The following is a 14,611-nucleotide window of genomic DNA, read 5'->3' as shown; positions in this document are numbered from 1 at the left end:
TACTGCCTCCTTAATTCCTCTTTTCAATCAATCAACCATTTACTAAGTCCCTACTGTATGCAAGGCCCTGAGCTGGGTGTTGGGGATACAGAGATGTTTTCTGTTTTCTTCCATACTTATTCAATCTTCTCCTAGGTAATGTAGGGCTCCCCTCAAACTCTGGCTCTTCTACCACAATCTAACACTTTCCACCACCAGTCTAGCACATCTCCCCTTTCACAGTGCACCGGCCTCTGAGCATTGTAGAGGATGGGCACCGGACTGAGAGTTAGGAAGAAGTGGGTTCACATCATGCCTCGGACACTTCCTAGCTGTGTGTGTGACCCTGGTGTAATGTAATACCAAGCAAAGGCAACTTCCCACGTTCAAAATACCAGCATAGGTGCTCTCTATTTTATTCAGTAACAAACCCAGAACAGAGAAGATCAAAACATGACATCATTCAAAATACAGCATTTACTAAGTGTGATTAAATCATCTCCAAGGCCTACCCCACCCCAGGATCTTCCAATCATTCAATCAATTACAAAGTCTCTGTTCCAAATACTTCTCCACCCCTAGGCTATACCTTAATTAAGTCCACCACGAAGCCCCTCTTCTCAAATGGAGATTAGTTTCCAAACATAAGTAAAATACATTCATTTGCTCAACCATAGAACACAAAAAGGTCAAAAGTTCCCCACCCCTGGATCACAATTGAATCTACCCCAGAGTTACATCAAGTTTAAACACAGCACTTAATACCCAAATGGAGGTCTTTTCTTCATCTTGACACGAGGCAAGTTCTCAGCAATCTTAGTTCCTGGAGAGACAAGGCTTAGCAAGGCCATAAGATACATTGCCAGTCCCTTCATGAATTTATCCTCTGTCTGTAGAACAGTCCTAGAACCCCTGAACACATTAGCAAAGCCCTCTCCCAGGATTTCTGTAAACATACAACAAGAAAATCCTTCTTCAGGGCTTCTGAACCAACAGAAAGGCTCCCAGACCCCTGCAACAACAGCACTGTCCTTCACCAGTGGACAGTATTCATTCTGTCTGCCGGACAGTCTCCAGACCCCTGCAACAACAGTACTGTCCCTCACCAGTGGACAGTATTCACTCTCTGTCTGCAGGACAGTCTCAGGCCTTCTTAACCAAATGCCAGGTTCCAGGACTTCTTCAACAGGACAGTCTTTCACCAGTGGACAAATCTGGCAAAATAACATCAAAACAGACAGACAAAGTACCAGCAAAACAGCCATGTCTCCTCAGTCCTTGGCAGCTCAGGGGGCAGGTCTCAAAAGTCCAGGGCAATTCAAAGCGGCCACCAGCAATCTCTTAGTCTCTCCCCCTACACGAGGTGCTGCTTCCAAAAAGAACTTCCGCCTCTCTCTTGTCTCTCCAAATCTACGTCACCAGCTCCTCCCAGTCAGGACTTTCTTTTCACATCAAAAAGTCCATCCCACAGGTGGGATTAACAAGCTCTGGGTTTTAATACAATCAATTTGAAAACCAAGCCAATACAGGGGAATCTTTAATTGCCATTACTATCACACCTGGGCAAACCACTGAACCACTCTCAGCCTCAGTTTCTTCATCTGTAAAATGAGGACAATAATAGCAATCATTTTATAGAATGGTTGTGAAGGTCAATTGTGCTATTCTATACAGAAGACTGAGCAAACTTATTTCCGATATCATCTGCTATTATCACTTCCTGGGGATAATCATTGTAATCAGCTGCTCCCTTTCCAGATACTCCCTGAAGGCATGAGAATTGTCAGAGAATCTTAATTCATCACTTGTATCACCTGGGCTTCTCTTCCTCCCCACCCCTCCCCCCCCATAGTGAGTCTGGGTCATTGGCTCAAGGACACCATGTTTGATTAGGTGTTCAGGCTCTATTCTGATGTTTTGGGTTGTTGTTTTTTACTAGCTGTGCTAATATAAGCATTTTCCTGAGCCCCAGAGGATCAAAGATTAAAATGGAAAGGGTCCTTTGAAATCATCTAGTCCAACTCCCTTATTTTATAGAGAGAAAACTGAGGCCCAGAAAAGTCAAATATCTCACCTAAGATCACGCTGGCGTAAGTGTCAGAGCTGGGGTTCTGACTGCTCTACTCTGTCTCCTGTACCCAGCCTCATCCTTGGTTTTCTCATCTCCAAAGTGGGAACAATAATACTCTGTCTTACAGGCTTGCTCAGAGGAAAGTACATACTCACTCCTCTTCCATGTCTTTGTCTGAGAATTGTAATCAAATCTGAACCACCTTTTCTTCTGGAAAGGATATTTTAATGAATGTCTCCATAGTTCCATTCACCTTCTTTTTGATGCCTCAGTCCCAATTAGAATGAAAGCTCCTTGAAGGTGGGGAATATCTTGGTTTTATATTTTCATCCTCAGACCTTAACATGACATTTGATACGTAGTAAGCATAATTTGTCACTCATAAATGTTCCTTGAAAAGATAAAGTGTTATGAAATGCTAACTGGATTACTATTATAGTTAATATGATATATTGTGATGATATTGTAATATATAATAATAGTTATATATTATATTAATATTGTACAGTTAATATGGTAAATAATATCGCTATAATGATAACATAATATTATTGTTGTTGCTATTATTTTTAGTGTTATTATTATCAAACCCTACAGTGCAGTATAAATGTGAGTTACTGTCATGGTCTGAATTTGACTCAAACTCAGATACTGCTACTACATTTCTAGTGTGTAAGAAACCAGTACAATGCATATCTCTGGATATAATAATATCAGTATCCTCTTATAAAGCTACATTTTAGCTTTTAAATTTTTAATTAAAGTCTTTGTTGTTGTTGAGAGAGGATGGGATGTCTTTGTCAAACTTGACCTTGTTGAAGCTACATGACAGCTGGAAGTCTGTTGACAGCTGGGTGTTCCATTGGTCACAATGCCTTGGACACTGACACCTCATTCCTTCCAAAAGAGTCTTGTGCCCTAGCCCTTTGTGATGACAAGTGGAAGACTGTTTGTCACATACATAATGAGCTCCCAGCAATAGCAACTTTGAAACCATCAGAATGTATAGTGACCTCTTTGGCTTCAACAAGAGAGTGAGAAGATCGTGTAGAAATAGGCATCTACACCAGCTCTGGATGCAGCCAATTCTAATGTCCATCCAGGACTCATAACTGCTTACAGTTAGATTTAAAGTAGATTAAATACTCCAGGACTCCTGGGTATCCGGCATTGGTCCTTAGAATATGATATGACCCCAGGGCTTTTCCATCCACTGATTCATCCTGTGAACAATTAGAATGATCTGAGGCTGGGTGATGTTAATGGCTGAGACAGTGCTTAGCCTTCCTTAGGCCTTTTGAGTACAGGAAGATTCCGTTCCATTGCCAGGGAGATTCTGGATTCCACTGTTTACCAGACATAGTTGAGAATGGAAGTACACTACCTGATTACTGGTGTACCAATCTAGTTGGGATTCTATTCTCATGGCCAGAAACGGTGCTTGCGAGTTATCAATAACAGGCAAGGGATGAACTGTATTTCAACACTATTGGACTTTATTACAGCAAAAGCCAAACAAGAAATCTGCAACTACAACATTGATCTAGGGAAAAATAACTTAGGACCTGAGTGATTAAAATCATTGTGTTATACAATAGTGCTTGCCCATCTCTGCCCATAGATACATAGAAATAGAATCCAAACAATCAAGCAGCAAACATTTATTAAGCACCTTCTATATACCAGGTCCTGTGCCAAGATGGAGAAGGGGAAGAAATTTCTCCTCTAGCCCTTGTGGTGAATTATCTTCTCATTACATTTATCATAATTATACTATATATAATACTATATGTACTATATATCATAACTATACTATGTATTATCATAATATTCTCTATATAATAAGTTCTAAGGGTCATTATTCCTAAGTGGGGTTCCCAGAGCAATGTTGCATCTTCCTCTGAGAGTTCTAGGACTACTCCTGAAGGTTGGGGTGTCTTTCTAATTCTATGGGCTCAAGATCCCATTCTCATGTTTTTCCCCCAATATCAATTGTCAGTTACTTACCATTGATTGACCCAAAGATTAGCGTTCCAACCCCAGGCAGCTAGGTAGTATAGGCAGCTAGATATCAAAGTAGAGAGAGTGCCAGGACTGGAGTCAGGAAGACTCATTTTCCTAAGTTTAAATCTATCCTCAGACACTTACTCCCTGTATGACCCTGGACAAGTCACTTAACCCTGTTTGCCTCAGTTTCCTCATCTGGAAAATGAGCTGGAGAAGGAATAGTAAAGCACTCCCATAGCTTTGCCAAGAAAATCCCAGATGGAGTCACAAAGAGTCAGACATGACTAAACAGCAACAATACATGTGTGTATGCAAAACAAACCCCAAACATGGGAGCAGGGGCTTCTGGGGAAGAGAGAGACAAGACCAACAGAGCTTTCAGGTCATGGTGGTGAGATAACACAATGGGATGAATGTCTGCACCCAAATAGCAGTCGTTAATGGTCCAATGTCAGCACAACAGGAGGTTGCCAGTGGATTGCCCCAGGGATCTAAGCTCTGCCTTGTGGTGTGCGATATTTTCATCACTGCCTTGGACAAAGGCATAGAAGGTGTGCTCATTATCCAGCTTTCCCAATCTGGGAACAATACGAAACACGCTGCATGATAGTCCAAATTCCCAAAGATCTTGGCAGACTGGAGTATTGGACTGAATCTAATAAGACAAAATCCAAGAAGGACAAATGTCACATCCTGTACTTGAGGATCACAAATCAAAAGTATAAGAGAGGGGATTCTTAATTAGATAGCCGCTAGTCTGAACATTTTCTAGGGGTTTTAGTGGACTGCAAACTCTACGTGAATCAGCAGCACATGGGGTGGCCAGAGGCTCCTGTGATCTTGGGCTGTGCTAGGAAAGGCACAGTTTTTAGGAATAAGGTGGAATGATGGCCCTTCTATAGTCAGTCCTTGTCGAATTACATTCATTTATTCACACACCCTTCCTTATCCTACATTAAATAAAGAGGTTTTCTTGGTTGTTTCATTGCTTTCTAAATTTTTCCTTTCCTCCTTGGACATCCCATAGCCTCCTCCCTCAGCAAATAGCTTGAAGTCTTGGTCTCGGAAACAACTTCTGTATTCAAAAATAACATCTGGGATACAAATGAGTTCTCATATGACGGTGTAGTATTAACTTTCCAAAGAACAAGCAGGGCAACAGGACATGTCCCTACCTGCAAGGACAAGATGTTGTCTTTACAAATAAAATGGCTGACAAGATTGATTTAGAGGGACCGGCTCGGTCAGAGCCATCATCCATGCACAGGGCGGTTCTTGATTACTGTTTCCTGTTGTTAACAAGGCCTTGGAACTCCCTCTCCTGTGCATAACATTACAGACACTCATGCTGGGGTTAAGAAAAGGACCAATTGTTACACAGCAATATGTATTCCCCTTTGAAGTTCCTTTTAAAGAGAGCACACCAGAGAAAAGGCATCATTAATGTTCAATAGAGAATCCAAAAATAGCTGCTGGGAATGACATGTATACAAAAGGTCTTTTTGGATTCACTCTTAAATTTCTCAATGAGATCTCTGGTTGTGAGGCCAAGTTCACTCTCCTTTGGGTCAAATGAGTCAAGCATCCAAGTAAAAGAAGGCATCAACCTTGGGCCCCAAATCCAAGGTCAGAGTGACCCTTAGTGCCACTTACATAAATCTTAATGGCCATTAATGTTAATCCCACTTGGTTATTACATGTACAACTTGAAAGAGAGAGAATCAATTTTCCCTGTCAAAGACACTAGGCATATTTGCTCATAGGATTATAAACTCAGAACTAGTCCACCTCCCACTTCACCCCTCACCACTACCATTTTACAAATGTGCAACTGAGGCCCTTAAGTCACTTGCCCAGGGTCACACAACTTTCTGCCTCTCAGTTCAAGTTGGGCAGAGTCAAAGAGAGGGAGAGCTCATATTTTCCTTGTTCTTTTCTTTTTCATTTTAATTTCTTATAAACTAATAAAGATTTATTTTCTCTCTGGCCCATCTTCCCCCATTGAACAACAAACAAAACCAAAAACCCTTGTAATAAATCTGCATACTTAAGTAAAACAAATCCCCACATTTACCATGGCCAAAACGTATGTTTTATTCTTCATTTTGAGACCGTCACCTCTCTGTCAGCATGCTTCATCAAAAAAAAAGAAAAAGCAAAAACAAACCCCAAACTCTGAAATCAAGATGAATCATTGCGTTGAATAGAGTTCTTAAGCTTTCAGTGTTGTTTGTCTTTACAATATTGTTGTTATTACATAAATTGTTCTCCTGGTTCCATTCACTTTACCCTGCAGCAGTTCATGCAGATCTTAGGTTTCTCTGAAACCATCCCTTTCTAATATCTTACAGCTCAATAGTATTTTATTACATTCATATACCATAACCTGTTCAATCATTCTCCAGTTGATGTGCAACCCCTCTCCCCGCCCCCTTTGTTTCCAGATCTTTGCCAATACAAAAAGAGCTACTATAAACATTTTGGTGCATGTGGATCCTTTTCTTCTTTTTTTGACTTCTTTGAGTCATAGACCTAGGAGTGGTTTAGTTGGGTCAAAAGGTATGCACAATTTAGTAACTTGGGGGCATAATTTCATAAGCCTTACAGAGTACACATGAATCCCCCAAACAAATACCCCTAGACTGTGAGACTGGATAGCCACAAACCATGAGCAGAGCAGAAAGTAGCCATTTTAGTCTGAGAGGCTATGGTGAGCAGATTCTCACACACAGGGCAAAGCCTAACCCCAGGGGGAAGGGAGAGCCTCTAGCATGTGCCACTGGTCAGAACTGGAGAGTTCCGACTGTGTAGATGCCATTTTAAGACTGGGAGCTGGAGGACATTCCCTCTGGTGGTTAGATAGAGATGAGGAAATTTAAACCTAGAGTAAGGAAATGAGTTACTACTTAATGGTGGAATTAAGATTCAAGCCTGGCTATTCTGATGTCTAGATTGTCTCTTTCTATTCTGATGTCTAAATGTCTGACTTTATAAGTCTGAAACTTTCTGTATCTTTCCAATGTTGTCTGTGATCACTGAGATGGTTAGAGAATCATAAAACTCTAGAACTGGAAAGAACCTTAGCCCTGATCTAGTCCCAACTTTCTGCAGATGGAGAGATAACAACACCCCCAACTGGCTACCCAGATCTCCAATCAAGGCAGCATTTATCAAGAACGAACCACATTCTAGGCTCTCTACTAAGAACAAGGAAACTGGAAACTGACCCCTGCCTTCAAGGGGCATATGTTCTACTAGGGGACCCAGCCTCTAGGAAGGAAGAAATCAAAATCTCATGAGGCTTCCCAAGCCCTCTTCAGAGCCCATCTGCCCCCAGCTTTGATCCATTAGTTACTTTTCTAAAGAATCACAAGAGTAACATAAACTTTGGTATTTTTCAGTCCTTACATTCTTTTAGACCCAGTCTAAATATTTTTTAGTCTCAGGGTCTGTTGGCATGCCTGACTTAAGAATCATTTAACATTTTGAAGTAATCAAAGTTTATCTTTGTCTACCCCCACTGTCCCTTTAGGAACTTTTCTCAGAGTTGACATGTTTTAATCTTCCCCATGTCACCTACTTCCTTCATGCTGTGTAAGTGCTGCTGAGGGGCAGCCCTACATCATAAGACCATGTTCTCAAGTAATACTATTTTACCAAATTTTTACCCACCACCCCTCCCAATCACCCTTCTTCATGTCTCTCTTCCCATCAAAATTCATCCATTGCATGTCCCATTCCCTTATGTCCCTGACATTTTAAGGAAAATATAGGTATATATAGCATACTAAATTGAATACAAGTCACCCTTTCCTTTCATTATGAATAAATAATCTCAGAATTGTAAGGGACCCTAGCAGTCATATAATACTGCCTATATATGACCAAAAAACCTATTGTGGGCCAGGATATTAGTGGAATTGGGGAGGTATGAGTATTCCCCCCAGAGTGTTGCAAGCAAGAGGCTGACCAAAGCCAGCTGAGGTTAATTCTGTCCCCAGCTGGATCGATCCAGGACCCAGCTGTGGGTTCTTTGGGCCAGAGGATTCTCCAAGTAGTTTTCAGGACTTGATGAAGGCCCTAGGAAACCCTTCTCTGACTGCATGTAGACGTTTTAGATGCTTCATGGTCATGGGACCCTGAACAAGTCAGCCTCAGTTTCTTCATCTTGGTGCCCTGCTTCTCCAACACCTGCTTTTTACTTAGCCTTCTTTCAGGCACCTTTTATCTGCTTTTACCCTCTGAACTATTTTTAAACCCTCTTGAGAATCTCTTCTACCTGATAGTATTGGAATATAATCTTAATAAAAGGCGTCTCTGAGTGGTCACTTGTACCAGATGTGGAATAATAACCTTGACAAAATTCCATGGAAACATACTTAATAAATGGTCTTTTAACCTCTATTTGGGAAGACAGCATGAAGTAGATGATAGATATAGTGGGGGGACTTGGAATCAGAAAGTCCCTGGTTCAAATCCCCCTTTAGGAAGCCCCTTCTTTGGGCAGGTCAACAAACCTCTGAAAGTGGCATCCTCAAGGCCAACTAAAGAAAACCCATTTTAAAGCAGAAAAACAACCCAAACCCCTCCTTATGCTGTCATTTCAGGTAAAGTCACCACTTTGGTTTCCTCTGGGTCACATCAGCCACCAAATGTGAGAGGGGAAAGCAGGACTGTTTCCGTCCTTCCCACCCCCACCAGCTCCTTCCTCTTTGTCTGCACCAGTGGTTTCAGTTCACTTTCATTATGTATTCATAATCTTCCTTCCTTAGAAAAAAAAAGTTTGAGTAAATGTTGCAATTTTTTATATTACTACAGTTGAAACAGTTCATCCAATTTCCAGTTCTTAAAAATACAAAATTCTTGGAGAATATTTTGCACTTCAATTTTTCTAAAGTGCTCCCTTCAGAATTCCTCGGTGAAAAAAGGACACCATCTTCCCAAACAAGATCCTTCCTCCCAGGTGCCATAAACAGTGGCCCACTCCATATGACAGAGAGCTGGCTCCAAACACCTACTCCACCAACATGCTGTGGCCTAACAAGCCAAAGAGTAGAGCTGCTGTCTGTGGAAGGCACTAGTTAAAAGGCATGAGTTTTTACTGGGAAATAACCCTTCAATCTCTCCCTTTAGCCATTGTTTTGCCATATCTAGTCCAGGGGCGTGGAATCTTCGGAACTCCAGGCCACACGTGACCTTCTAAGTCCTCAATACCCTTTGACTAAATCGAAACTTCACAGAATGAATCCCCTTAATAAAAGGATTTGTTCTATAAAACTTGGACTCAATCAAAAGGCTGCACCCAAGGACCTAGAAGGCCACATGTGGCCCAGAGGTCATAGGTTGCGTACCCCTTACCTAGAGCTCTCCTGGAGATGAGTTAAGAATGAAGCAATGAATGAAAATCATTTATTATGCATGTATATGTGCAAAGTTCTATGTTGAGTGTGGGGGACACAAATATAAAAGTGAGACAGCCCTTGCCCTCAAGAAGCTTACATTCTAACTTGTGGAGAGAACATATAAAGGGAAGTCAAGACCCAAGAAGGGGAAGTTTATCCTGGGATAAACATTCACAAGACAGTGAATGAAACAATATGGATGTGCTGAAACTTTGCTAAAGGGAGGAAATATTAGGGCAGAGAATCAGAGATTGAGACCCAAAGGCGATTTCATTGTTGCTCCAATCAGACCAAAAGAATTCTGAAAGAAACCTGGGTTTTAAAATCTTGTTTCACTCGGAGAAACAGTCTGGAGCAATCAAATGAGCCCTAGATTTGGAGTTGGAAAACATGGGTTCAAATCCTGCCTCTGTGACCTGGAGTGAGGTGTGACTTCTCCAGGCCTCAGTGTCCTCCTCTGTAAAATGAGGGAGCTAGTCTCTGTCACTCAGAAGGTCCTTTTCACCTCAAATTCCTGTATACATCTGAACAGAAAGACAAAGAGCAGACAAATTTCCCTCTGAGATGCTTTCAGGAGTTTGTGGGAGAGGGAAGGAAAATGCGGAGCCTGAGTGATGAAATATCCCTTTTCTCCAGAGCCATTTTGCACTGTTTGAGATTTCCTTCTTAATGGCCTGCCATTGATTTTGTGAGTTCAAACGTGGCCCTGGAGAAGCAATTATCTGGTCATCTTTGGGGCAGGCATCCTACTTTCTCAAAGTCTCCTCTCCTTTCTACAAAAGGTTGGAATTGTCAGTCAGAGGGTTAGTGGAGAATGAATCCCACCATGTTGGGAGTGTCCACAGCTTCCCCTTCAGGCTACTCTGGGAGCCCCGCTGTGACTGACAACAAAGGAGGTGACACATATTGGAGGAGTTGGAATTGAGGAAGGGTACAAACTAGCAGCCTGTTCATTGGCCCACCCAACTTTCAGGTCCTCCTTACCATCTATGTCTTTTACAAAGTACAATCCTCAGCCTCCTCCACATCAGTCCTGTTCACCAACCCCTTTTACATACAATTTTTGTTTATTTTACACAAAATTTAGAAATCAATATCCATAAGATTCTTTCTCATTTTAATCAAAACCCCAGCCAGGAAAAAACCTGGCACTTTAGACCGAGGTTCAAACCTGTGTCTTGTTTTATCTCTATGTACCACAAGCATTTGCTGATCCTCTCTTTGGAAGCTCCCTCCCTTTTCACAAATAACAGCCTTCACAAATTAAAAACAGTGATGGTCAATAGGATTTTATCTAGCCAGAAAATGCAAACGATTTCAGCAATGGCAGAAGCAACTTGAGAAAATAACAGTAAGTTTTGGAATTGGCTGCTGCCCTCTCAGACAGGGCTGGAGTTAGTGGGGAGGGGAGACATACTTCACAGTCTCCTGAGTGGAAAGTGAGCAGCCAACATTCAGGGTCCCTCAGACATCCCACTGTGGCCACTGAAAGCAGAAACAGCCGTGGCACCTGGAGTTCAGACAGCCGACTCCTTGGCAGGTGAACCACCTCGACCCAATTTCTAGACTTGCATCACAAAATTGCCTGCTGGAGCTCCTCTCTCCAGCTGCATTTGAAATGAGAGTGATCAAAATCTCACTTTCTGAAACTGAAAGCAACAAGTCAGAACTCTGGCAGTGATACTCCATTTATAACTCCAATTAGTCTCAGTCTCTCCCTGTACAGAAGAGGTGATGTTCTGGATTACGTTTCCCAGGAGCCCACACAGCTAGTCTCCAAAGACTTCTGTCTGCAGAGATCTGTGTCCAAAAGTCTGCTGTGTGATTATCAAAGGGTGTGTGGATTTGTAGATTTCCCCACTCAGCAAGAAGCTCTGAGCCCCCACCAATGGGCTTCCCTACCTCCTCTTTGAGCCCGATAGAGTAAATGAGCCCCAGTCATGTCACTCTAACATAATGCAGTTGTCCCTCAGAAGAACAAATAACCAATAAAGCGTACATAATAAGAAGAAAACGATGAATAATAGATCAGACTTGAGTTCTGCTGCTTACCCTCTCCCAGACCTCTGGCAGTCCCCAAATAGTATGCGTAGGATTTATCGGAACCTAGCAGGCCTCAGAAACCCACATTTTGAATTTGTGTACTCTTCCCTTCCAGGTACAAAGGATTTTCCACCCAATGTTCAACTCAAGGCTCAGGTAGGGCCAGTCTTTAGGTAAAAACACACGGATCCAGGATCATGGCTCAGTCCTGGGCATTGGTACTAGGGAGTCAACAAAACTGGGAACATAGAGCTTTTTCTATTCTTGGTTGTCCCCGTTCCTTCCAGGGAACCTCTGACTAATTCTGATAGCTCATTGTAGAGACAGGTTATTGGGCTCTTTATTCAGCCCCATCAAGGAGTAGCACCACCCAATTTCCCTCTCTCTGACTTTAACATGGCATTTCCCATCTTCTCTTTATCCCCCACCAAGCCCCAGCCCTGCTTCACCTTGCATTAGGGAGGGGGAGAAAGCACAACATAATCATGTTAATTCTTTTGGCTGCCATTTTGTGTAATTGACTCACCTTACGATCCACTAAAACAAGACAATTTCTTTTCAGATAAGTACGATTAGCCACCTGGTACTTGTGCTACAGACTCCTTGAAACCAAGTGAAAGACCTTACATTAATTTCTATTAAATTTTTTCTGATTAGTTTGGGTCCATCCTTTCGTAGGGTGGGATTCTGTCTCTGTCATCCAAATTAGTAGGTATCTAGAAGCATTCTGTGACTTGAGGGTATTCGTGGAGATAAGGGAGGAGACTGCCTTTTACCAATGAGGAAACACCATCCAAATTCCTTTTCCCACCACTTCATCCAGAAGCCGATTTCTGATTCCTCTTTCCTAGCTGACAACCAACTGCAGCTAGGTCTGTGATCCCATAATGCCTACGTAAGTTAGATTGGGAGACATCTGTGGCAGGTTATAATTGGCTTAAGAATCCCTAATGTTCCTTGTTTGCCAATCTATCTACGAAGCAAACTATGAGCTGTTGATTAGCATTTGTAAGTAGCATCAACAACAAGGAATGTTGAAATAATCCAGTTTTTCCTCTTATAGGGGAGGGGAGAAGCAGGAAAAGAGAAAAAAGGAGAAGGCAGAAGGAATTTTACATCAATTAAAGTCAACGTTAGTTGTCCACTGCTCAAGATGAAATTAAAAAAAACAGACCTGTCTTAACACTCCCCACCCCCAAAACTAATACCCTTTAGTAGTGGTATTTTGGAATAAAGATTTAAATGAATCATTCACCCTGACAATGGAGACCAACACAAGTCTAATACTAATCAAGCATTAGTCATATCTGAAGGTAAATGGTTCACAGGCCCATAAAGAGACTCCAAGAATCCAAAAGGGATCATTGACTAGCTAAGCTCAGACAATCTTCATTTTCTCTTGAGGCTTACACTTCATCCTGTTAATAAAAGCTAGGCCCAAGGGTATTCAAGTAAAGAAGTAGCCCATCTCCTTGAATGATTTTGGTGGGATTTTTGAGAGTTTCAGGAAAAGGGATGAGACATGAACATGATTCCTGGGGGCATTCAGATTCAAGAAATGGAGTGGAATTGGCCCATTTAAGTCATTTGGAGGTCTTAGGGTCATAGATTTAGAGCTGCAAGGGATCTTGTGATGGCGTGAAGTCTTTACTAAGCCCCTACTGTATACCAGACTTTGTGCTAAGTGCTTTATAAATATCATTGCACTTGATTCTCACAACAACCCTGTGAGGAAGGTGCTTATTATCACCCCTGTGACTGAGGTAACTGAAGGAAATAGAGGTTAAATGACTTGCCCAGGGTCACATAGTAAGTGCCTGAGGGTAGATTCAAACTCAGACCTTCTTGACTCCAAGACCACTGCTCAATCCACCAGGATACCTAGCTTCCTAGGTCAGGAAGGTTGTTAACTTGTGCAGAGTCTCAGACCCTCCCCTGGATCATACTGATTTTGACTTCTTCCACACCACCACAACACCACCAAACCTCACCATCCTGGATGGCAACATCATCCTTTTCATCACTTATGTAGAACATTTTTTCATTTTCAAAATACACTCATACTAAGCCTATAATTTGATATCACCTTTCATCATCTCACCTCCCTATTGTCCGGTGCATTTTTTTTTCTTTTTGCTGAATTTTAATTTCAATTTCTTCCCTTTACCATTTCATTTTCAGATGAAGCTGTAGCATGTGTTGCTAATGTTTGTCTTGTATGTGTGTGTAAGCAGTATAAAAGTATGCTTACAAATTACATTGCACCCCATCAACTGTCCAGATCTGATCAAAAGTCCTTTGCTGTTAGAATTCTATAACTGCATAGGACATGAAACCTGTGCTGTCTTATAAAAAAAAATCAAAATGCACTCGTCCCTTTGTACATTTTACCCACCTTGGTCAGAGGTGTATTCTGATCTTCTTTTTTTCTGCCTATTGTGCCCAGTTCCCCAGCCTATGTATAAGAGGCTAAGATGTCTCACCCTGACTTGGAGGAGGGAGCTTTCCTGCAAGGAGAGGGAAAGCAAAGGGTGTGACCAAGATTGATTTCACCACCGCCTTCACCACCCACCCCCTTCCAGTCCTATGAAACATCATTAAATCAGAATGACTTGGCTCAGCCACCACCCTCTCTCTCTTATCCCAGCTTCTTACTCTCTCCTCAAGCTCACAGTGACTTGGCTTCCCAGGACATCCCAAGTAAAGTGTCCCACCTGTGATCAGCCTGTTGACGTTCCCATCTTTTCCCACACATCTTTCTTGACTTATCATAACGTACTGATCGTGTGCAAAGAGCCTTCTTCAAGGCTTTCTATGATGACTGCTAGAGAGTCTCGCAACTTTCTCTGTGCTTCCATGTGAATTAATGGTGAGGATTTAATGCGTAATCTCTTTCTCCCTCCTAGCCATGCGACCATAGGAAGTCATTTAATCATTTTGAGTCTCAGCCTTCTCATCTGTCAAATAGGAATAATAAGATTTGTACTACCTAGCTCACAGGGCTGTTGTGAGGAAATAGCCTGTTATGGCAGAAAGTATACTATCTCTGAAGTCACCAGCCCTGCATTCAAATCCTACTTCTGATTCCTACTGCCTATGTGTCCTTGGG

The 14,611-nt window shown here is 42.0% G+C and overlaps 2 long non-coding RNA genes across 2 annotated transcripts; both read right to left on the bottom strand.

Annotated features, from left to right (window-relative positions):
- Nucleotides 1-364: 364 nt before the first annotated feature.
- LOC138161704 (uncharacterized) lies at nt 365-2,194 on the bottom strand. The gene is made up of 2 exons (XR_011168443.1): nt 2,054-2,194; nt 365-1,580 (listed from the first exon to the last, which is right to left on the bottom strand). It is a non-coding gene; the product is annotated as an uncharacterized lncRNA (long non-coding RNA).
- Nucleotides 2,195-2,487: 293 nt separating this feature from the next.
- On the bottom strand, nt 2,488-14,371 carry LOC138161703 (uncharacterized). The gene is made up of 3 exons (XR_011168442.1): nt 14,217-14,371; nt 13,898-14,009; nt 2,488-4,712 (listed from the first exon to the last, which is right to left on the bottom strand). It is a non-coding gene; the product is annotated as an uncharacterized lncRNA (long non-coding RNA).
- Between the last annotated feature and the right edge of the window lie 240 nt (nt 14,372-14,611).

This window comes from Petaurus breviceps, unplaced genomic scaffold, assembly GCF_028583685.1.
Source record: "Petaurus breviceps papuanus isolate PSGF00001 unplaced genomic scaffold, PetGlider_PUasm1.0 185, whole genome shotgun sequence".
NCBI lineage: Eukaryota > Metazoa > Chordata > Mammalia > Diprotodontia > Petauridae > Petaurus > Petaurus breviceps.
This window is presented reverse-complemented; position numbering and strand designations above follow the sequence as displayed.